The 23,461-nt window shown below is 37.6% G+C and overlaps 1 non-coding gene across 1 annotated transcript; it reads left to right on the forward strand.

Moving 5' to 3' along the window:
• The first annotated feature begins 22,423 nt into the window (after positions 1 to 22,423).
• Positions 22,424 to 22,530, forward strand: LOC141615484 (small nucleolar RNA R71). Its single transcript, XR_012529904.1, has one exon. It is a non-coding gene; the product is annotated as a small nucleolar RNA R71 (small nucleolar RNA).
• The last annotated feature ends 931 nt before the right edge of the window (positions 22,531 to 23,461 follow it).

The raw sequence follows: 23,461 nt of genomic DNA on the forward strand, positions 1-23,461 counted from the left end.
GATTTGAAATTTGAAAACGGTTAAATTTGTTTTCAAAGATTTTATTTTTAAATTGAAATTTGAAAACGGTTGAATTCGTTTTCAACGATTTAAAATTGGAAAGTATGAGGATTTAGTTCGTCATTACGACGGGTTAGAAACCGTTTTAACCTTTGAAGGACGGTATGCAAATCAAAATTTGTGAGAATTGAAATTGTCATTACGACGGCTTAGAAAAACCAAATTTGGTTTCGAAAATGAGATTTGAAATTTGGAAAGTTGCACGGGTTGAAATCGCCATTACGACGGTTTGAAAAACGTTTTTGTTTGAAAACTTATTTCGAATTTTGAAAATTCGAGGGTAGAATTCGTCATTATGACGGCGTAAAAGGGCGCTTTGAGAAAGTAACGGTCGGCGAGGGACCGAGGTTTAAAACGGTCATTATAACGACGTAAAAGGGTATTTTGAAATGTTTTGTGAAAACCAAGGTTTGAAATCGTCGTTACAGCGACGTGATAGATGTGCATTTGAAATGGTTATACAAACCAAGTTTTGAAATGTCCATTATAACGGCGTAAAAAGGTATGCAACGGTCGGCAAAAGACCGAGGTCTGAAACGTTCATTATAACGGCGTGAAATGTGTTTTTGAAACGGTTGTAGAAACCCGGTTTTGAAAGTCGTCATTAGGATGGCATAAAAAGGGTTTGCAACGGTCAGCGAAAGACCGAGGTTTGAAATGGCCATTATAAAGGCGCAAAAAGGTATTTTTGAAACGGTTGTAGAAAACCGGTTTTTAAAATTGTCATTACAACGGCCTAAAAAGGCGTGCAATGGTCGGCGGAAGACCAAGGTTTAAAACGGCCATTATAATGACATAAAAGGGTATTTCGAAACGGTTGTAAAATCGAGTTTGAATATCGTCATTACGACGTCCTAAAAATGTACTTTTGAAACGGTTGTAGAAAACAGGGTTTAAAAATGGTCATTACGACGGTCTAAAAAGGTTTGCAACGGTCGGCAAAAGACCGAGGTTTGAAATGGCCATTATAACGGTGCAAAAAGGTGTTTTTGAAAGTTTGAAATGACACGGAAGGTCTTATTATCACATAACACATAAGCACTCACAGTTCATTATATTATCCATAATGCTGACACGGGTTTTGGCTTAATAAGGGTGGTTACACACCAAGCGATCATACCCCGATTTGCGAGAGGGATATCAATCCAAACAAAATGTGTAAGGAGGGTGCCCTAGCCTCGTGCTCGAAGGTGATGAAAGCTCTTTGACGAAACAGAAATGTGTAACGTCAATGGTATGCTTGACTCAATCGGGATTCGAAACGCGGGGATGAGAAAACTCACGCCGACGGGATGAGCCAATTGGTCGAGAAAGGTTAGGTTCTGGGCCCGGAAAAGGAACCCGTCTTATGACCGTAATATCAATTAATGCACTTTAACCACGACCTCGTTCGAGTTTCACCTCTAAGGATCACAAAGACCCAAGTGTCCTAGTTTTCCCCAGAGAAGTCGCCAGTCTGTGGACATGGGCCACAGGCCGGTCTGTTGATTTGGGCCACCTACCGATCTGCGGTCACAGGCTACCTGCACGCCAAGCCAATCTGTGGACATGCAGCGGTCTTTTGAAAGCCACGCTCGGCGGCGTAGAAAATGCTTTCGACCGGATCGCTTTAGATCGGTCGGTTTCGTCTCGGTAAAGGTCTCGAAACGATGCAGAGATGTTCGGAGTTACCACCAATCAATTATGGGATGCCTGGAACCCGTTCGAAATCCACTTTATACCTAGGTCAATCAAGGCAAAAAGCGGTGTTTGACATAGGTACTAAAGATAAGGACTCGTCCCGCTTTTAGCATTCTATGCCTAAAATGACTCTCATACGCCCTGGATAAGGCGATCCACTATCCAAAGGTTTTGAGTAAGGGGTGAGGGTACGTATTGGGAAGCCCTTTAATGGGACACCCAATCCCGCCCGCGTGATTGACCTCTACTGATCGATCGTGGTTGTTTAAGTGCAAGAGTTGATAAAACGGTTTCAATGTATGAATGCGCATCCGAAAGTTTAACCTAACATGTGAAAGTTTGCTAAGTCGGTTTGTTTATCCACATAGCATGAAATTGATGTCAAAGTTGGATATAGATTGATTTGTACGTGAAAACGGAAATTAAACATCCATTTACCAAATTCTGGTTATGATGCTTAACACGATCCATTTATTTGAAAAAGTGTGTTTAATGACAAAGTGTAAAAACATAAACTTGTCAATCTGATCCGTCACATATCCGGGTTAACCGTAATCGGGATCGTCCTAGACAGGTGCCAAAATGAGACACAACAGTGCCAGGCAACCCCATTGGGGCGCGAGCCTATTGGCGAGGGAAGGGCTTTGCCCAGGTTTTGAAATATGAGAACAGACGGCCTCTTGGGGCGCGAGTTAGACGACAATCCAAGGGGCGTCTCCTGGTTGTTAAAAAGGTTGTTTAAAACTGTTTTTTGTGATTAATGATTTGCAAGTATGATTTGCATGACTCGGAATAATTACTATTATGTTAGTAATATTCGTTGTCGGATTTGCAAGTTTGAAAAACATATTAAAATGTGTAAAACGAAAATGTTTGATTTGAACTAATTATGTTAAGTTCATTTCTTTGTAATTAGTCAAGTTTGTCATCGTACTCGGATTAAACCGACATGGTATAAGGAACCAAGGATGATTATGAATTATGACTAATATGTTTACAAATGTAAATAAATGAGAAAAATGCTAAATAAAAGAAAAGGGTGTTAAAATACCCATTAAAATGTAATTAACCAAATAATATCACCGAGTCACGGATTAAACCGTCATGGTATATGGATCCAAGGGTGTTTATAATTTATGGCTAAAAAGTTTGTCATAAAAATGATTTGAAACATTTGAAATGGTAAAAACCGATTACAAATAAGAGATAAAATAAAGAGGAAAGACGAGAACAAACACGTTTGAGTCTGACCCGAGAACCCACAAGAGGCGCGAGCCTCTTTGCATAGCAAAGGGCTTCTGTCTCGGGCCAAAACTCGGTTTTGGCTCGTCTAACCTATATTAGAATCATGTTATGCATTGTTCATGCTTATGAACTCATAAAAACAGTAAAGACATGAAATAAAATGAGATATTTATACCCTCAAACTTATGTATTTTGATGTTTGCGATATAGACGACTTTAGAGACGGTTTTCTCATTGTGACTAATCGCGATCAAAGAAGTTTAAAAAGAGTGCCTTAAAAAAGGATTTAGTTTTGAAAATATGTTGAAAACATGTGGTTGAAGAACATGTTGATTAATGTTGAGTTGGTCGAATGGGTCGGTCAAATGCACGGCGACGGTACCAAACAAAATGTGAAAGGCTTGTGTTTACGATCGGTAGGTCGTAAACAAGTGTCGATTTTGTGACTTGGAAGTCCGGTCTAGAAGTTTAAGGGAGAAGGAGGGGGCGGACTCTTGCGTAAGGATTATGGTGTGTGAAGGGTGGTATTTATAGAGAAATGTGTGGAGGTAGGTTGGTGAAGTTTGCGTAGAGACTAAGCGGACACCCCATTGAGGCGCGAGCTACCTTGTGCCTGAAGGGGGTGTATTGTCCCTTTCAGAAATTTGGATTTTGCATTTGTTGTAACCAATGTTTTGTTGGTTGTGATTTGTGGTCTTTGTGATTTGTTTAGCCGTGTAAGCTTCCTCTTGGGTGATATTTGGGGTAGGTATTTTGTGTCTTTGACTCGGGTTTGACCCGTGTGAGTCGGGATTTGAATTTCGAGTCGGTTTTTGGCTCGGTGTCGGTTTTGACTCTAATTAGGGCCATTTTAATGTAAATGACATTATAAATACATTCATGGCATTATTTTCGACATTCGAGATTTGGTTTGACTCGGTTTGGCTCAGGTTGACTCGAGTTGCGGGTTTCTGAGTCGGTTTTTGGCCCGGTGTCGGTTTTGACTCTAATTAGGGTCATTTTAATGGAAATGACATGATAAAGGCATTCATGGCATCATTTTTGACGTTCAGGATTTGGGTTGACTCGGTTTGACTCAGGTTGACTCGAGTTGCGGGTTTTTGAGACGGTTTTGGGTCCGAAGACGGTTTTAACTCTAAATAGTGTTATTTTAATGCAAATGAAGTTAGAAAACTTTAGAAATAGTTTTTCATATCCGAGTAGTGCATTAAACCGTCTCATGTATAGCCAATCCACGCACGCATATCAAAAACATGTTATAGTCCGATCATCATCGGGTGGTTTTTGGAAGGTGCAGATACTGGGTATCTACAGTCCTTTGTTTTAAGTCGAGTCTTGGTGAATTAAATAACAATGATGTTAAAATTGCATTGTTTTTGCATTTGAATCCCAATTAGTTGTTCACGTACTTAGTTTTGACCCGCTATTCATGAAAACAAAACTCATAACTCGAGTCTTGACTGTATTGACAATGCCTTATGCTAATTAGATTTGACAAAATTATGTTGGTAAACTACTTAAATTCATAGGTCTATAGAGCTTCCTAGGCCAGGAACATCAATAAACTGGTCACATTGTTAATTAGGGTTGAGTGTGGTTTCTCCTTCTGGAATGTGTAATATTAAACTGCATAAATGTGACATTGATTTCTTCATATTTTTATTGCTTTCATTTGACAAAGTACATGTGGATAGGTGGTTCATACCATTCAAATAAGCCTTACATTACCTTTTGTGTAGCCCATTTGAACCCTTGTACTCACTTTAAATTACGCCTATGAGCTACAACCCAAGAATTTGCCTACTTTTTCGGGACAGTCGCAGTTGCTTGTTTTTCATGTCTATTTTGCTAGTATGGTTGGGTTGGGACTCATTATTGTCATGTGGGTATGGCAAAGTACTTTTTAGCAATTGTTTTGTATCTTTGTGTTGGAAAAGAAAAAAAAATATGAAGCAAAAGAAAAAGAAAAGAAAAAAAATTGAAAAAAGAAGAAAAGAAAAGAAATGAATTGCTTCATTTGGTCTTATCAAGGATCAAAAAGATGGTCGTTAGAGTCTAACGCATATTTGGAGAGTACTTCATTCGCTCTCATGTGTTGTAAAGTTAATATTATTTCTCTAAGTTGGTTTCATTTGTTATCATAGATTTGGTTTTTGTTTTGGTTTAGCACTGCGACTACTGTCTTAGCTCCACATATCCATAACGTGCTTTGGCACAAACCATTTCTATCCCTTTAACCCATTTGCCACCCTTATGGTCCTTGATACATGTACTTTTGTCTACATATTGGATGAATACTAGTTGGGGAAATCTCTATCACATTAGATTGCATGCATGTTTCATAAGTTGTGTGAGTGTTTCTACTTCTTTCTATCTTCACATATAAATCACCCTTACATACTTATGAGTGCATGAGTGAATCCGCGACAAACCGACTAATCTGTCTTGCAAGGTCGAAAGATATTTGGCATTTGTCTATAGTATGGTGACATGAGACTTGAGCTACGTTTTCTATTACCTGTGCTTTTGCATTTGTTTTATTGGTACACTTTGGTCATCACTTTGTTACAGGTATGGATAGCTCGGGATTTGTATGCATTAAACATTAGCTCTGACTTGTTTATTTGCCATTTGTATGATTGCCTTTTGTATTGTATGATGCTTTGCTTGAGGAAAAGAAAAGAGATGGTTTGGGGGAGTTTGATGAGTCATAATTATATGCATATTTATGCCTCCCCTTAATTACTTTTGATACAGTTTTCGTGCTAGTTAATGTGAGTTACAAGCCTTTTATGTTAGGATGTTGTTACTTCTGCTATTTGATGTTTAATGCGTGAATGATGCATTTGAGGAGCAAAGAAATGAAATGGGCATCGAGGAGTGGGCATGAAGAAATACACGAAGTATGGCATGAGAATCCATAAGAATGAAGGAAGAAAAGTTAAGAAGACAACACGAAGAAAAGTACTGAGAAAGAAGAATACTCGATCAATCCTACATGGGCTCGATCGAGGAAACTATGTACTCGATCGAGTACAGCCATGCTCGATCGAGTACACTATAGTTTCCAGAATTTTCTGCAATTTCTTTAAGTCGGTTATGTTTTACTATAAATACTCAATTGGTATCCTATGTTTATTTACGACTTATTTTACCTAGTTACGCATAGCTTCTCTAAAAACCTCTCTTAGAATACTCTTAGATTAGTTTACATTAGTTTCGCTTCGGATCTACTGCTCTTTAATTAAGGTACTTTGTTAATCTTCCTTTAGTTGTTATTAATTCAAGTGCTATTTCATTCAATTGTTTTGTTCATCTTATTATGCTTTTAATCATGTTGTTCATTAATATTATTTTTGTTATTCCCTTTATCATGAGTAGCTAATTTCATTATCAAAGGTGAACGATGTATGCCCAAAGGATTGAGGAATTAGGAAAGGGTTAACTAATGAATTGATTGTTAAATTGCTTTTGATTGTTGTTCAATTGTTGTCTCAAATCTAGTTAATTAATTACTGATCTGAATTGGTTAACTAGTCTTACAAACTATGATTTTCACCAACAGGGTTAAGACTAATATAGGTCACCATAATTGAATTGGACATACTTAGTAATAGCGATCGCATGTTAAGTTTAGATCTAAAAAGACATATTAAAATCGACCGATCACATGACTTTCAAAAATATAAATTGCTCAATCAATGAATTAAATCTTACCCTTGGATGACTACCTAGTGAACCTAATCCCTAGACCTTTTACTATTATTGAATTCGTCTTATTTACTTTTATTGCAATTAGTAATTAGAAATCAAACAATCAAACCCCATAAAACCGTTACCTTTAAGACGGACTTAAATATAAACAAACTAGATTAATTAACTCGCCTCCCTGTGGATTCGACCCTTTCTTACCACTAGCTACTAGTTAGTAGTAATTTAAGATTTAGGGTTTTTGGATAACTACTACCTTTGTATTACCCTGTTTTAAGAACTATTACGAAAATAATTTTCGCTTAAAAAACTACTACCAATAAGTTTGATTTTTTAAAAAAAAAAAACACTACCAAATCTCATCCAAACCCAATAAAACACAATCTCGACCATTTATTTTTGAATTTCCATCCTAAGTTGTAAATTTTATCCCTTAAACTGGTTAATTTGATGAAGTTTAAGCAACTTTTTTACCTTAATTACGTTAGATAGGTGAATTAGATGAAGCTAATTTAAAGTGATTTTTCCCCAAAATGATTGACAAACGGTAGTATTGGTACTGTTAAAGGGATAATGTTTACAAGTTAAGATGGAAATTCAAAAATAAATGGTTAAAATTGTGTTTTATTGGGTTTGTATGATATTTGGTAGTATTTTTAAAAAAAATCAAACTTACAGGTAGTATTTTTTAAACGAAAATTATTTTGGTAGTAGTTCTTAAAACCGTGTAGTACAAAGGTAGCAGTTATCAAAAAAACTCTAAGATTCATTTTGATAGGCCAACGACTGAAAATAACCTTATCAAGGTCTAGCTTGGAGGGTGCGGCGTAAGCGTTGGATGAGAGTACCTGACATCATACACTACCTTCCTGTGACCGAGCATTTGGCGGAGGTTGCCCCTAATAGTGAGGAGGCTAACCTTCCTGACAAGACCTACTTGATCATCGATGACGTCCTTAAGGAGATGCCAGAGCCGTTTGGGGGAGATCGTACTATGAGGGAGGATCAGGTGCCTAGGGAGGGTAGAGGACCCCGGAGAGCTAGAGAGGTGGTTGGAGAGTCACAGTTTATTCAGCAGGGACCACCTCGGTACCAGTACCCCGATTACCTGACTTCTTTTAGCCCCCAGATGCAGGTTAGTGAGCTCACGGAGAGGGTGTCGAACGTTTTGGTGCTCCGGAACCTACATGAGATGGTTTACCTTCAGGGTGTGGGGACTGACCTTGTGTAACACCCCCATATATAGAGGAGCCTTAACTAGGCCTTCCTTAGCATATAAGGGCGTTACCATCTCGGTTGCCCAAGGATAGTAATAATCAAATGTCGATAAAATAACTATGAAGTTACTTTACAAGTGATTTAACCAACTAAAGATATAAATGATACAAATCAAAGACTACTCGCTATAACTATTAATTCTCGTGGAGACTCATCCCTGCCCGGACTCCAGCTAGCAACCACATCAACACCTGCTAAGACAGACTGCTCACCATAAGGGATCTCGGCAGACACATCAACAAACAAGACAACCACACAAGGTCAATACTGAGATAAGACACAACAAAGATAACGACAGCTATCAAAACAGCACAAGACAATCGATCACAATCAGGCACTCCACTCCATCTCCGTCACCGACTGTCCACTGGACCAGCCCTGCCAGTGGGGGACCGCAGTCGTTCCCACCTAAGCCTCGCTCATCATACCGAGCGATAACCCTGTCCCATTAATGTGCACATCCCCTTCCGTGGCGGGTTCCACGAAGGGCGAAACTAGGGCGTGAAGCCACTCCCGCAAGTGACTCCACTCAGCCGAGAACGCATCTCGAGAACCACAGACAAACAATCACAATCACAATCACAATCACAATCACAACATCGTCTGAACCAACCAAATATACTAATTACAGCACAACAACAACGATACAACGATCGACACACCAGACTATCTACAGAAACTGAGTAGGCGAACCTACCTTTACGCAACCGCAACCAATCCACGCCGACACATGTCATAACCAGCAACCAAGCAAAGCCTATAAGGGCAAAACAACTATCTATTACTATCAAGCAAACCCTAATCACAACAATGGGAAAAGTGATGATGATTATGACATACCTATAAGGAGAAACCCGGCAAAAGACCGCTACCCGACTCAAGCTACGCTCTCCTAAGGCACAAGGACCTTCAAAGGGCTTCCATGGAGGTTTTGTGGTGAGGGGAAGGGAAAGAGGCGACTGATGGATGGAAGAAATGAGGCGGAAATGATTTGCGTATTTAACAAAACGCGATATAAAACCCTCGCTGCAAACTCGATACTCGATCGAGTACCCGACCTACTCGATCGAGTAGCCCCCTACTCGATCGAGTACCTAAGCTACTCGATCGAGTAGCCTCTACTCTATCGAGTACCACTTCCAACTCGCAACTCAAGATAACTTTGGTACGTCTTTTTAGGACTATTCCCGCTCCCAAGGTCGGTCAACACTGGTCAAAGGGTCTCTAAAAGGACGGGTATTACACCTTGCTCATCCGGTATGGTGGCATTGAATAGGGAATGATAGCGGTGTGTTTCACTCCTACGGGGTGGATCATGCCACATGGGGAGCCCTAGAGAGCTACCCTTATGGATGCCTCGCACCGTGGAGGAGCGGAGGAGACCCTGGGATAAGAGCTTCTACCGGAGGAGGATTTGGAGCAGGTGTTGGAATATGTGTCCTCCGACAATAATGCGATCACAACTGTCGATCATGATAATCACATGTTTAAATCTCATTTTAAGAATACACGTGGAAAGTAATATTTTACTGTCAACTGGTCCACACATATCGGTAATGATTGGCTGACTAAAGTTTGACATTACTCTCGTGCGACGGTGGTGACCAGTTGATCCCCTTAGGTCATACCTAAAGGGTGACACTCTTAATTGTTTATTTAATTGATCGTATGTCGATACGAGTTAATTAAATTGCTTAAAATTGAGGGATGATTTTGGAAGTAATATTTACGTGTCTTATTGTAATTTGATTATAATAAGATACGGTCTAAGTAATCGAATTGTTATATTACTTAGATGAAATTATTGTTTATGGAAACAATTGAAATGGAATGAATAAATTATTATAAATACAGAATGTTGTAGTTTATAATTCGGAATCACTTTTGGTACAAGTAATTGTGAATTACTATGTTAATTTTTTATAAGTGACATATTCTATTAATAGGTTGATTTTTAATTGTTAAAAATACATTTTATATATAAGATGTCATGTAATGTGTCACATGTGACATATTGACAAAATCACAAATAAAATGGACTCATCCAAAAAAACTCTCAAAAAAACTTATAGAAAGATAAGAGAGAAAATCTCCAAAATCTTCCCTTACTCTTGGCCGAATAAACAAGAGTACAAACAAATATTTTGGGTCAATTTTAGCTAGATTAATATTGTTCTAGTACAAATAATATTAATCTATTAAGAGGTCATCTTGGGTATAAGTCTTTGAGAGGGATTCTAAGCTTGAATCCTTGTTCATCCAATATAAGGAAGCTCAAGAACAAGTAAGAAGGAGATCTTACTTGTGCCCAAAATCCGAAATTTCTATTGTAAGAATGACGCTTTCTTCTCTTGTCTTTTTAGTTTGCATGCATAAGATCTAAATTTAATTTTATGACTAAATTAAATTGTAACATATATGAATATGTTGTATAATGAGATTAATAATTTCTAACAAGCGGTATCATGAGCCTTAGGTTGTTTGCATGCAAATCGGTTATTGTTTTTCCGAGTTATAAGATTAACAAACGAAACTTATAAATTTGTGTTTATTATGAAATATCACGAAATTTATTTGCATGTTAAATTTTATGGTCCTAAAATGTATTTAGGATATTTTGGTTTATTTATGGATTTTTATTGTTCATTTTATATAATAATGGCATTAAAATGTGATTTTATGATAAAAATGTCATTTTTGGACTACAAATAGCTAAACTTCGATTTTTTTCAGTGGTTTTTGGATATCTTTTCACATATATTATCTACTGATGGCCTGTAAATGTTCATAATAAAATGAGTTGTTATGCTCGAAATATGGATTTTTCAAGTTAAAATCGTATTTAAATGGTTAAATAGGTTAATATGAGTTATATTTCGAATCTGGTCATGAAAATTTAGTATGTTGTCACATGCAATTTTACAAGATGTGTGTAAAATATTTGGCTATAATGAAGTCTTTATGCATGATTTATGAATTTTTGATGAAAAATCACATAAATAGTGACTTTAATTAGTAAAAATGCTAAAACATACTTCATGACTAAGGAAAAACGTCACATGTTGCATTTTATCATATATTTCAGATCTAAAAGTTAAAATTGGATAAAAATAATTTTTCTCATATTTTTATGGTAATAATTGATAAATCCGATAAACCGCAATATTGTTTTTCTCGATAAATTTTCGAAATTATTAACCTAAGTTTTTGAACATTATGAGTGTCATGTTATTTTTCCAGAATGTTCATGTGTTTAAATTTCAAATTTTGAATTTATTTGAAATTTTTATGATATATTTGAAGTTTATGAAATAATTTTTGTATTTTAGGTCTATTTATGAATAATATTAAGAAATCTAGGTTAATTATTTTAAAATGTTAGTGGAGACTAATTTTGAGTCCTAAGAGGTTAGGGTAATTAATTTGTACATAAATATGAATTTATGTAATTATTGTGATAAAAAAAGGTTAAATCACGCAAATCCGTAAAAACCGATTAATATACGATATTGGCTCCTTAAAGGCGATTTAGCATAAAATTGGGCATGTTCATACATATTATAATGCTGCATTTTAGTTATGATTGTCATATTTTAATTTTATGTAATTTTTGAATTATGTAATTGAAGAGTCTATTGATCCAAAATACTCAAGAGGGGGGGGGTGAATTGAGGATTTAAAACTTTATGAAAGCTTTTTCGATTATGTATGTATAATTAATTATTTAAAGTTTATTGATTAAACTTTAACTAATTAACTAATTAACGAATTAAAAACAAAGCAAATAAACGAAAGAAAGAGAGACACACGGATTTTTGAAGTGGTTCAGTTTCACAAGTCGAAACCTACGTCCACTATTCTCGATTAATAAATTTAGTACCTTTCTCCGGATTACAAATTTACTAACCCAACTCGTACAACTAACTCTAGCTGTAACTCAATGAGTACCGTTAAATACTCGAGTGACTAACTTACGCTAATAAGAAAGCACTAATGATTCTTCTAATAGTTCACGTTAATGAACAAGTAAGCAATCAATTATAGCACTATTATCTTATAACGATAATGAAGAACAAGTATGCGAGTTTTTGTAAAGACACGACCTTTCGAAATTAGCAAATCGGTTTTCGTTAAAAACACACGGTTTGCTCTTTAAATTATGAAAAACAATTTTATGCTTAAGGTCTCTATTTTAGATGTTGCAAATGACAAAGTATTTATAGGCAAAGAGAAGGAGAGCTACACGGTTTCAAGGAAACCCTAATAGCCGAATAATAAGATATAATTATAAATTATATCTTCTTATTATCTCTTACCTAAAAGCCATAGAAGATAATAAAGAATATTCTAAAAGATAGAATATAATCTTTCTAATATTATCTTTACTATAAATTCTAAGATTATGATAAGATTTCCTAAAACAAGAAAATCTTTTACCATAAACAAATATATAAGTAAGATATACAAGATATGTAAAGATTATTTTATAGAATAAAATCTTTACCTAATCTCTTAGGCAACACGGCATAACACGGCTCATGGGCTCGTGAATCCATGCAAACCCTAATCTTGTTATATAATTAGAATTTAGGTTTTAAGAGAGGCTAGATGGAAACCCTAATTGATAGTAGAGTCCAACTCATAAGTCGACCCAAAAGCTATCAATTAACGCCAACCATAAAACCGGACTCCTCACTAAACCGGGCTTTACAAAATAAATACTTTCATTAAAACATATAAAATAGTCTTTAAGAAATTGTAAAACAATTTTCGAACCATTTAAAAGTCGTGTATAAAAACTCAGCATTTCAATGTTATAGTAGAAGAGCTATAACATTGAGCTCTTTTACTAGTAATGTTATAGCTGCAAAGCTATAACTTCACTAATTAAGAAACTCATTCTTGATTACCACTACGAGATAATCACCTATACTATTCTAATCTTCAGGGAGATCTTCGAGTATAGGCTACATCATCATCCAAGCTTGATTAATCTTCTAGAAGAATTCCGTCTTCACATAATGCTTGAACGAACCTTCGAATTGTTTGATCTTTAAACAAGGACTTGAACTTCTCATGTGTACATCACAATCTTCTTGGTTGCTCGTAATAAGTTAATGCTAAAACACTTAACAAACAATTACACGCAACAAGTATAAAACATGTAAGGCACCTTGACATCATCAAAACATAAACATATAAGCTATATGGTCCAACAGTAATTTTACTTAGTATGGCCTTAGTTTTAATTGGTATTACCCGAAATGTATGGGAATATCAATTCGGTTGTAATTTATTGTGATCTCGTATCACCGTTTTGTAATTTAATAGATTTAAATTTTAATTACAAATGTATAATAGGAAATTATGTAATTCATTTACAATTTTATTTTACTTTGTAATTTCCCGGAGTTTCCATGAAGACGGTGTTACCTCGAGATGCGTGCCAAGACCAAAGTTCAAGGGACCAATGGAGTTGGTTTCCGAATTTGTAATAGTTTATTAGATTTACTATTCTAGGAAGGCTATACTAGGATTTAATTTATGTTTTGCATTTTATTTATATGTTGCATGCATCGCTAAATCGCCATAACTAAACATGCATTTTAAATCGAGTTTATCGACCGTGTCAATTACAATTGGCAATAAAGTTTCCGATTAAGTGTTGTGGTGTGGGAGTACCGTTGGGTAGGTTCTCCTCGGTTGGTACGGAATGTGATGAAAATTTAGGCATTGTGGGTTGATTTTGTGTTGGGTTCTCCTCACCTTCTCTTGCAAAAGGGTTAATGAACTCAATAGTGTTTGGTTGAATATCTACAACCTCATCAATACCTCTCAAAGTTCTCCTAGCAAGTCTTCTATTGGTTGTCAAAGTCCTTTCAATTTCGTGATCAAAGGGTAACAAGTTACCTTGTGATCTTCTAGACATGCAAAATATCAAACAACTTGAAAATAATTAGAACAAACCTTGAGGAGTTTTATTTTCCCAAGACAAAGAAAGACGCAACTAATAACAATTTAAGAAAATCTAAATCAAGTAACACCGTCCCCGGCAACGGCGCCATTTTTGGTCGTGTCCACTTAGGAGGGTTTAGTTTTCGGTACTTGTCGTTAGGAGCCCCTAGACCAAAACACAATTTATAACTTCACAAACAACTCCACAATTATTAAAGAGGCAAGTAAAGGTCGGATCCCAAGGGACGGGAATTGAGATGAGATTTTCAATTGCAAAAAGCGGTGTCTAAGGGTGTCACAATTTGGGGTTTGAAGTAGAAGATCACTAAACTAAATAGCAATGAAAATAAACAAGCAAGATGATTAAAAAGGGGTGTAAAAAATTGATAAAAGGCACTAGGGTGTCATGGGGTCATAGGGGATTCATGGGACTTGATCATACAAACATATTTTCAAATTATAAGCAAGCAATTATTGTTGTGATGGATCGAGTTGGTTTATATCTTACAATCCTAGGAAAGTTTGGGTCCCGGAGCCGATTCGATAAGATTGTACAACACCTACAAGTCGACTTAATCTTCCCTACTCAACTATATGCATGGTCTAATGAGACTCGAGTTGGTTTATGTCTTACAAGTCTCATTGAAAAGATAAGTGATGGGTAAAAATTGCAAGGATTCATAGGCTCGCATTTCATCAAACATAACATGTGCATAAGTTTAGATCACAACAAGCAAGCAAATAAACTATGAAAACATATTAATTTAAGCATGAATCATCCCCCATGTTGGTTTCCCCTAATTACCCATTAACCCTAGCTAAGGAAACTACTCACTCATTATCATGTTGAACATGCTAGCAAGGTTGTCAATCACACAAACAAAGTAAGACATGATGAATAAATGAAGATAATTAACAATAATTAAAAAGGGATTAAGAGGATTATACCTACTAATGATTCCAATAATAAAGCAAAGAATAATAGAAGTACTTGATGATTGATTGGAAGGTTGACAATCTCCCAATAATAACCAAAATAGTCTTCAATTACCCAAGATGAAAGATGAACTAAAAGAGATTAAGGAAATGGAACTTGTATTAAAACTTGATTAAATGTTGATTACAAGATTAAAGAGAGATTTGATTGATATTAACTACACTAAAGATTACATAAACTAGGGTTTACTAAGGGCTTAAATGACGATTAAGTCCTTGAGGAATCGCCGGTCTCTAGGGAGACTCCGGTCTCCTTTTCGCCGGTCTTAGAAAAATATGCGCATCCTTCCTTGAAACGTGTAGAAGACGAAATGGCTGACACACAATCCGAGCGTCCAGGGCACGGGACGGGCGGATTGGGGAGGTTCTGGCCGAGCGGATTGTGGTGGTGGACGGGCGGATTGGGGTGATTCTGGACGGTCGTCCAGCTGGGGAAGACGCTCAGATTGCCTTTGCTGGATGAGCGGCTTGTGTACAATCCGCTCAGATTATCTTACAGCTTCTTCCTTTCTTATTTTCTTCCTTTCTCTTCATAAAATCCTTGAGGATTTCCTCGGGGATGCAAGGATCTTTTCTCATCATTGCCTAACTACTATAGTATGTACAAAGGCCTTCTAATCTTGTCTTCTCTTTGATGCTTGGTCATTGAATTCAATCAATTTAGCTTTATTTTGCCATGAAAATGCAAGGTTTGCACTCCTTTCCTACCAAGGAAACAAAACTTCAAAGAATATGCAAAACAAAGGACTAAAGATAATAAATGACCCAAATATGCACTAAAAAGCATGGGAACAAGGCTAATTCGGGGACTAAATATGCTCTAATTATGGTCACATCAAATATCCCCAAACCGAACCTTTGCTCGTCCCGAGTAAAGAGGTGATAACGACTAGAACCGTTATTTAAACTAACCTAATAGCGTAGCCGATATGAGACAATTAGCGGGTCTCACTCCGCCCCTTCAACTCAAAACAAGGCAACCATGAGGTAGGATGCCTTCTTGCAAGGCAAGGTCGGTCTTGCCAAAATGGCGACACATCGAAACATTAAAGCACACAAAATCAAGTAATGGATGCATCTACAAAAGAATAGCCACTTTCCTCATCTAAGTGGCGGAAATTATCTACAAGGGAAGCAATTCAAGGGTACACACTCCTTCATAGATGCAACTTCTTCAAACTACTAAGCCTAGAAGGATACCAATAAATCACCTCCAAATTGTGTCAAGCTAGGGTACCTTTGTCCTCAATCGTTAAATGCTTTTGTCAAGAGTAGACTCCCTATGGTGTTAGAAACACTGGAGGATCGCGGAATTCCCCCTCTTGCCTAGACAAGAAGAAGGGTCGACCCCTCTCTAGCATGCACAAAAATGGATACGATGGATAAAGGGATCAATAGAATTTGAGTTTCATTTTGGGAGTTTGCTTTTGTTGTTTCTTTTCCCCCCAATTTCTTGTGGCATTTGACATTTGAGAACACTTTCTTTTGCCATTTCTTTTGATTTTTGGCTTTTCAATACTTGACAACTTTCAACTTTTCTTTGCATTTCTTTTTGAACATTTTCAAAGTCACCCCATATGTACTGAGGGTGCCTTATATTTGAAGCATTAGGAGTCTATTTTTTTGCTCCTCTTTTCATTTGATACATTTTGCAAACTTTCTTTCACTTTTCATTTCATTGAACTCAAATCGATTTCTTTTTGTGCCCATTCCCTTTGATGACAAAAATGTGGTAGAACATGGATGAATGATGGATGCATGGTTTCAAGGGTCACCTTGGAATAAACGGTAGTCAAGGAGTTATCACACCACAAGGTACTCTTGACTAGGCCTTAATCCATGGGTCAAAGGATACTAGCATGACACATCCTAGGGTATTTTACAAGTATTCTAACAAGCAAAGTCTTAAGAACAAAAAGCATCTACTAGGGCCTATATATACTTGTCAAGCTTCCCAAGTAGACGGTTTCGCAAAATTTTTCTAACATGCAACTACATGCCATGATGCAACTATCATATATACATCCTAATGCAAATGATTCTACCAATTAATATGCCAAATAAACTAAATGCAATCCTAAATTCACATTGTTTATACCGCATCAATCAAAATAAAGCCACATAGTCATTCATATAAAGAGGAAAAAGGAGATTGGAAAGATCATACCATGCGGTCTTCAATATCCTCATGTCTCGGATGTGGCGTAGTCGATCAATGTGAACAAGGATAGAACAAACACAATATTTACAACAATATATACAAGTCTACACTACAAAGGAAATGAACTTGTTTTTGGTTTTTTGATTTTTTTTTTTTTTTTTTGGATTTTTCAATAAAAGTTAATTTAGAATTTCCCATCCGCACACTAATATGGGTATTGTCCTCAATGGCCAAAATGATAGGAAATTATGCAAGTATGATGCATGAATTCTATACTAAATGCAAGCTATACTAATCTACACTACATGATGCATGGGTTTTTGTTTATGACGGAGAGCGTAATTTAGATTACCTCCCGTTGCGTATGCATGTACTTCCCCAAACCGAGATAGACATTATTTCTAATGTCTTAAATTATGGGGTAGTTCACGCACACAAGATGCGATGCATGAAACTAAATTGTCATTTTGGATTTTCAAACGGGAACAATAAAAGAACACCTCAATGGGGCCGAGGTGTTAGTCCTCATGTTGCTAGGACTCTCCAACTATGATCAAGATAAAAATAAATAAAACAAAGAAAGAAGTAGACAAACCTCAAGAGGGTAGGAGCCTCCAAAGCTTGCTAGTCCTCCACCATATCATCATTGTCATCATTTTCCTCCATAGAAGCGGACTCATCACCACTTCCCTCTTCACTTCCTTGCTCACTTACTTCATCATCTTCATTAGCCTCTTCTTCTTCATCATCTACCTCTTCATAAACACCCTCATCATCATCAACCTCATCATCGACATTCCCATCTTCACCCGGTCTTTCACCCCTAGATGTGCTTGGAAAGAAGACTTCCCTATCCGCCCAACTAGGCAAAGGACATGAAGGATCAAGTAGTCCTTGCCTAGCAAAATGAAAGAGGGGTGGATATTGGGCCAAGTATGCATCTACTCGATCATTGTAAGCTTGTTTATGCATCTCTTGCATAAGTAGAGTCATGTAGTCATTGCCCACTTCAACACCTTCGGGTTTGAACTCTTGATATTTGAATGGATAGGGTGGTGTGACAATAGAGAAGGAGGGCTCTTCAATTTCGCCCCTTTGTTGACGGATGATGCACTCGGCGCCTTTTGAGAGTGGAAGTAGGTAGTTTGTTCGATGAGCACTCAAGCGGCATATCTTGGAAGGAAAAGTGAAAGATCTAGCATCATTGGTGAGCCACCCATAGTTGGTGTCAAGAGAGTTGTGCTTGACCGACTTGTACTTGTTAATCATGGCATCCATGTCAATGAGATGACCCCCTTTGATCGCCACATAGGTGTTATCCTTGTTGAAATTTGGATCAAAGTACTTGGCCAAGAGAGTAACTAGACCTCCATTTACGATAAAAGCGGTGCCTTCCTTTCCACAATCAATACTGAGCCATCTTTCCACCAAAATCCTTAGAGCATTGTAAGGCTTAGTGAATTCCCTTCCAACATTTAAGGCCGACTCAAGTAGAACAAAATCGAGCTTTGTTAAGTGATTAGTGTCTTTTCTTGCAATTATAGTATTCCCGATGACCTTGTGCCACACTCTAATGCCCGGATGGTGGACTAATAAAGCGCGACAAGCATGAAAGTTCTCAAATTTCTTCCCGGAAATCGCCTCCCAAAGAGGAGCGGGGTCATATTTTTCGGGCATCTTATGACAATATGGTCTATCACTAAGACCTAATGCTTTACTCAAAACATCAAAGGTGATGCGCCTATTCACATTGGCAAGGCGAAACTCAATGTATGTTCTAGTCTCTACCTTAGTCACTTTCAATGAACTTAAGAAATTCCAAGGTAAGGGAGGGGTATGTCAATTCTCTTGTAGTAAATAATTTTCCCAACCCCATGGCTTCAAAGAAGGCTTTTGTTTGTTCAAGGACACCCAATTTATTCAAGGCATCTTCACATATGAATTTGGTGGGTAGAATGGCTTTCTTAGCATACTTGGCAAATGTATCCCTATGGGAGTTGGAAATGAAAATTACCTCCGGATAGTTTGATAATTGAGCAATTTCCGGAGTTGTTGATGTTGTTGCTTCCAAGGGAGGATTTTGTTGTTGTTGAACTTCCAAGTTTGCACTAGCAACCACCATAGCCATTGAAGCTTTCTTTGCTTGAAGGCATTGTTGCCTTTTTGAGAGTGTCTTTGCCTTGAGTGCCTTTGTTGACCCTTTTGTTCTTGCCATTGATGATTATACCAAGAAAAGATTGAAAATCTTCAATTTCCAATTATACCCAAATCGATTTTAAGATGAAAGGATTTACCTTTGTATTTCAAAAATCGACTCAAAGGTTGAAGATTTTGGTGCTTGGATTGATTATTATTGAAAAAGGAGTGATTAATTGTTGTTGTAAGGAAGTTTGGATTTGATTTTGTTGAATTTGGTTGAGGAAATCTTGTTTTTGGTGATGGAGAGAATGAGGGTTTTGGGGTTTATGGGTAGTGTTTGAATGTATGAATGAATGAATGAATGTGGGAAGGGGTATTTAAAAACACCCGAAATTTCAAAACTGCAGGGCGAAGACGAGCGGATTCCCTTCGGGACGCTCGGATTCTGCTCAATCTGGGTTCAGGAAATCTCGCCTAAAGACGAGCGTCTTTCAGTGAAGACGGGCGGATTTCTGCAATTCAGGACGAGCGGATTCTGTTACAGCGAATTTTCTCAATCTGCACTGGCAAAAAGACGAGCGGATTCTTTCAGACGGGCGTCTTCTCTGCTGGGACGCTCGGATTCTCTAACAGACCAAAATTTTCAATTTTGCAGCTCATTTGGACGGACGGATTATCCCATAGACGCTCGGATTCCCATAAGACGAGCGGATTCCCCATAAGGACGCTCGGATTCCTCCTAGTCTACCCGGATTCAGTTCCATCCGTGCACTTGCATATCCCGTGTCATTTTCATTCTTCAAATCCCGTGTTCTTCATTGTAGGAGCACTACTAAGGCATGAATAGCCTAGGCAATTGTTATCCCCACACTAAGTTAAAGCACTACACATCAATAAAATCATTAGTCCCTCCCTCACTTCTCTCAAAAATGATAAATATCTTGATCAAAGAATATAAATCCAAAAATGACAAAAAATACAATGCAAGAATTAAAATGCAAGTTAGGGAGTTAGAAATATTTTCAAATGGTTGTTTGGAGAGGACTCCACCAAACTCTCATCCTTAGTGAGATGTCACGGGGGCATGTCCAAGGTGTTGCTGATGTTGCTCAACACCTTGAAGAAGTAGTCAAAAGCTTGTTCATTATCATGATAAAGATCTTCAATAGATCATTTCCCTTGTTGTCCTTCATGTTGGTCTTGATCGATAGCATTACCAATGTAGGGATTGAAAATCCCTTCAAACTCATCGTCCCAAAGACCACAAACTTCATCTACTTGGTCACTAAAGATCTCTTGAGTTGATAGAGACAACTCTCCCACTTTCTTATCTTGGCCAATGAGGCCTTCTTCTTCATTGCTTGGCTTTGGTGAGCTTTTCAAGCTCTCTTTGTTACAATTTCCTTGCTCTTTGAATGGAGCATCATCGACTTTCTTCTTCCAATGGAGTTCCGACTTCTTCCTATCATCCTTCCGGCTATAATGATCAACCATAAAACATAGTTCATGCAAACGGGGAGCTCTCATGGTCTTGTCAAGATTGAAAGTTATGCTCTCATCTCCCACTTCTAGAGTGAGCTCTTCATGCTTCACATCTATTACCGCACCCACGATATGCAAGAAAGGTCTACCTAGAATGATTGGAATATTGGAGTCTTCTTCCATGTCAACAATGACAAAGTCCACCGGGATGAAAAATTTCCCAACTCTAACGGGAACATCTTCCCATATCCCCAATGGTGTCTTCGTCGATCTATCGGCCATTTGGAGTGTGATATTGGTGCATTTAAGCTCTCCCATCCCTAACCTTTTACTCACCGAGTATGGCATAACACTCACACTAGCCCCTAGATCACATAAGGCTTTGTTGATCGTGGTGTCGCCAATGGTACACGGTATTGAGAAGCTTCCCGGATCTTTAAGTTTTGGAGGTGAACTCCCTTTAAGTATTGCACTACTCACCTTAGTGAAGGCGATAGTCTCAAGCTTCCGGATCGACTTCTTCTTCGTAAGGATGTCTTTCATGTACTTTGCATAGGCCGGCACGTGATTGATTAATTCCGTGAAAGGAATCGAGACTTCCAAATTCTTCACAATCTCCATAAATTTTCCAAGTAAAACATCAAATTTGGGCTTGGCTTGACGACTTGGAAAAGGAAGTCTAATCACAATGGGCTCCTTCTCCTTGGCCTTGTCTTCATTTTCTTTGAAATTTCTTCTTTTTATGGTTCTCCATCCTTAGTGTTTTGCATAACTTCTTCTTTGTCACTAGCTTCCACAACTTCATCCTCAACTTGCTTCTCCGGTGCTTCATACCTCGTACCACTTCTCAAGTGAATGGCACTAACCGTTTCATGTCTCGGGGGATTACTTTGAGGTGTTAATTGCCCCTTTTGTCTTTGTGAGCTTGAGGATGCTAGTTGAGTCAATTGGGTTTCCAACATTTTGGTGTGGGCTTGGATGTTGTTGATGGTGATTTCCTTTGCTTGACTATCGTTTTGCATTTGAGTGAAAAACTCTTGTTGATTCTTTTGCATTTGGAGGACCGCTTTTTGAACATCAAAACCTTGGTCATTTTGTTGATTGTATGGAGTTTGATTTTGGTAACCTTGGTTTTGGTTGTAAAAGGGCCTTTGATTTTGATTTCTCATAGGAGGTGGGGTGTATGTTGGTTGAGGGTTTTGAACATTTTGGCTTTTGTATGAGATATTTGGGTGGAATTTGGTGTTTTCATTGTAATAGTTTGAATAAGGGGTACCACTCTTGTATGCTTGAAAAGCATTCACTTGTTCATTTGCTCCCCTACATTCACTTTGGTCATGTCCCAAGGTTCCACAATTCTCACATATCCCACTTGGGATTGATGAAGATGCCGTCATGGCATTAACATGTTGCTTTGGTGATTTTGAGGCTTCTTCAAGTCTAGCCATAGCTTTTTCGAACTTCAAATTGATGGTATCAATGTGAGCACTAAGTTGAGCACCCAATTGAGTAATAGAGTCCACTTCATGCTTTCCTCCTCTGGTAGCCTTGCGAGGTCTACTATATTGTGAGTAATGGATCGCCATTTCCTCAATCTTGTTCCAAGTTTGGTTGTCGTCAACTTCGGTGAACATTCCATTTGATCCCATGTTGAGAATGTTTCTTGATTCTTCATAAAGACCGTTCTAAAATTGTTGTACCAAGAACCACTCGCTAAGTCCATGATGAGGACATGAGCGACAAATTCCTTTGAATCGCTCCCAAGCTTCATACAAAGATTCTTCATCTCTTTGCTTAATGCCCGTAATTTGAGCTCTTAGCATGTTAGTCTTTTCCGGTGGATAGAACTTTTTGAAGAAAGCTAGAGTCAATTTCTTCCAAGAATCAATTCCGAGAGTAGCCTTATCAAGGCCTTTCAACCATTGTTTTGCGGTGCCAATTAGAGAAAAAGGAAATAAGACCCATCGAATTTGGTCTTGAGTTACACCGGTTTGAGAAATCGCATCACAATAGTCGCAAAAAGTCTCCATGTGAGAGGGAGGGTCTTCACTAGGCATCCCCCCAAATTGGCTTCTTTCGACTAATTGGATAAATGCGGATTTGGCAATAAAGTTTCCGGTTAAGTGTTGTGGTGTGGGAGTACCGTTGGGTAGTTTCTCCTCGGTTGGTACGGAATGTGATGAAAATTTAGGCATTGTGGGTTGATTTTGTGTTGGATTTTGTGTTGGGTTCTCCTCATCTTCTCTTGCAAAAGGGTTAATGAACTCAATAGTGTTTGGTTGAATATCTACAACCTCACCAATACCTCTCAAAGTTCCTCTAGCAAGTCTTCTATTATTTGTCAAAGTCTTTTCAATTTCGTGATCAAAGGGTAACTAGTTACCTTGTGATCTTCTAAACATGCAAAATATCAAACAACTTGAAAATAATTAGAACAAATCTTGAGGAGTTTTATTTCCCCAAGGCAAATAAATACACAACTAATAACAATTTAAGAAAATCTAAATCAAGTTAACACCGTCCCCGGCAACGGCGCCATTTTTGGTCGTGTCCCCTTAGGAGGGTTTAGTTTTCGGTACTTATCGTTAGGAGCACCTAGACCAAAACACAATTTATCACTTCACAAACAACTCTACAATTAGTAAACAGGCAAGTAAAGGTCGGATCCCAAGGGACGGGAATTGAGATGAGATTTTCAATTGCAACTAGCGGTGTCTAAGGGTGTCACAATTTGGGGTTTGAAGTAGAAGATCA

This window comes from Silene latifolia, chromosome 11 (assembly GCF_048544455.1).
Source record: "Silene latifolia isolate original U9 population chromosome 11, ASM4854445v1, whole genome shotgun sequence".
Taxonomy (NCBI): Eukaryota; Viridiplantae; Streptophyta; class Magnoliopsida; order Caryophyllales; family Caryophyllaceae; genus Silene; species Silene latifolia.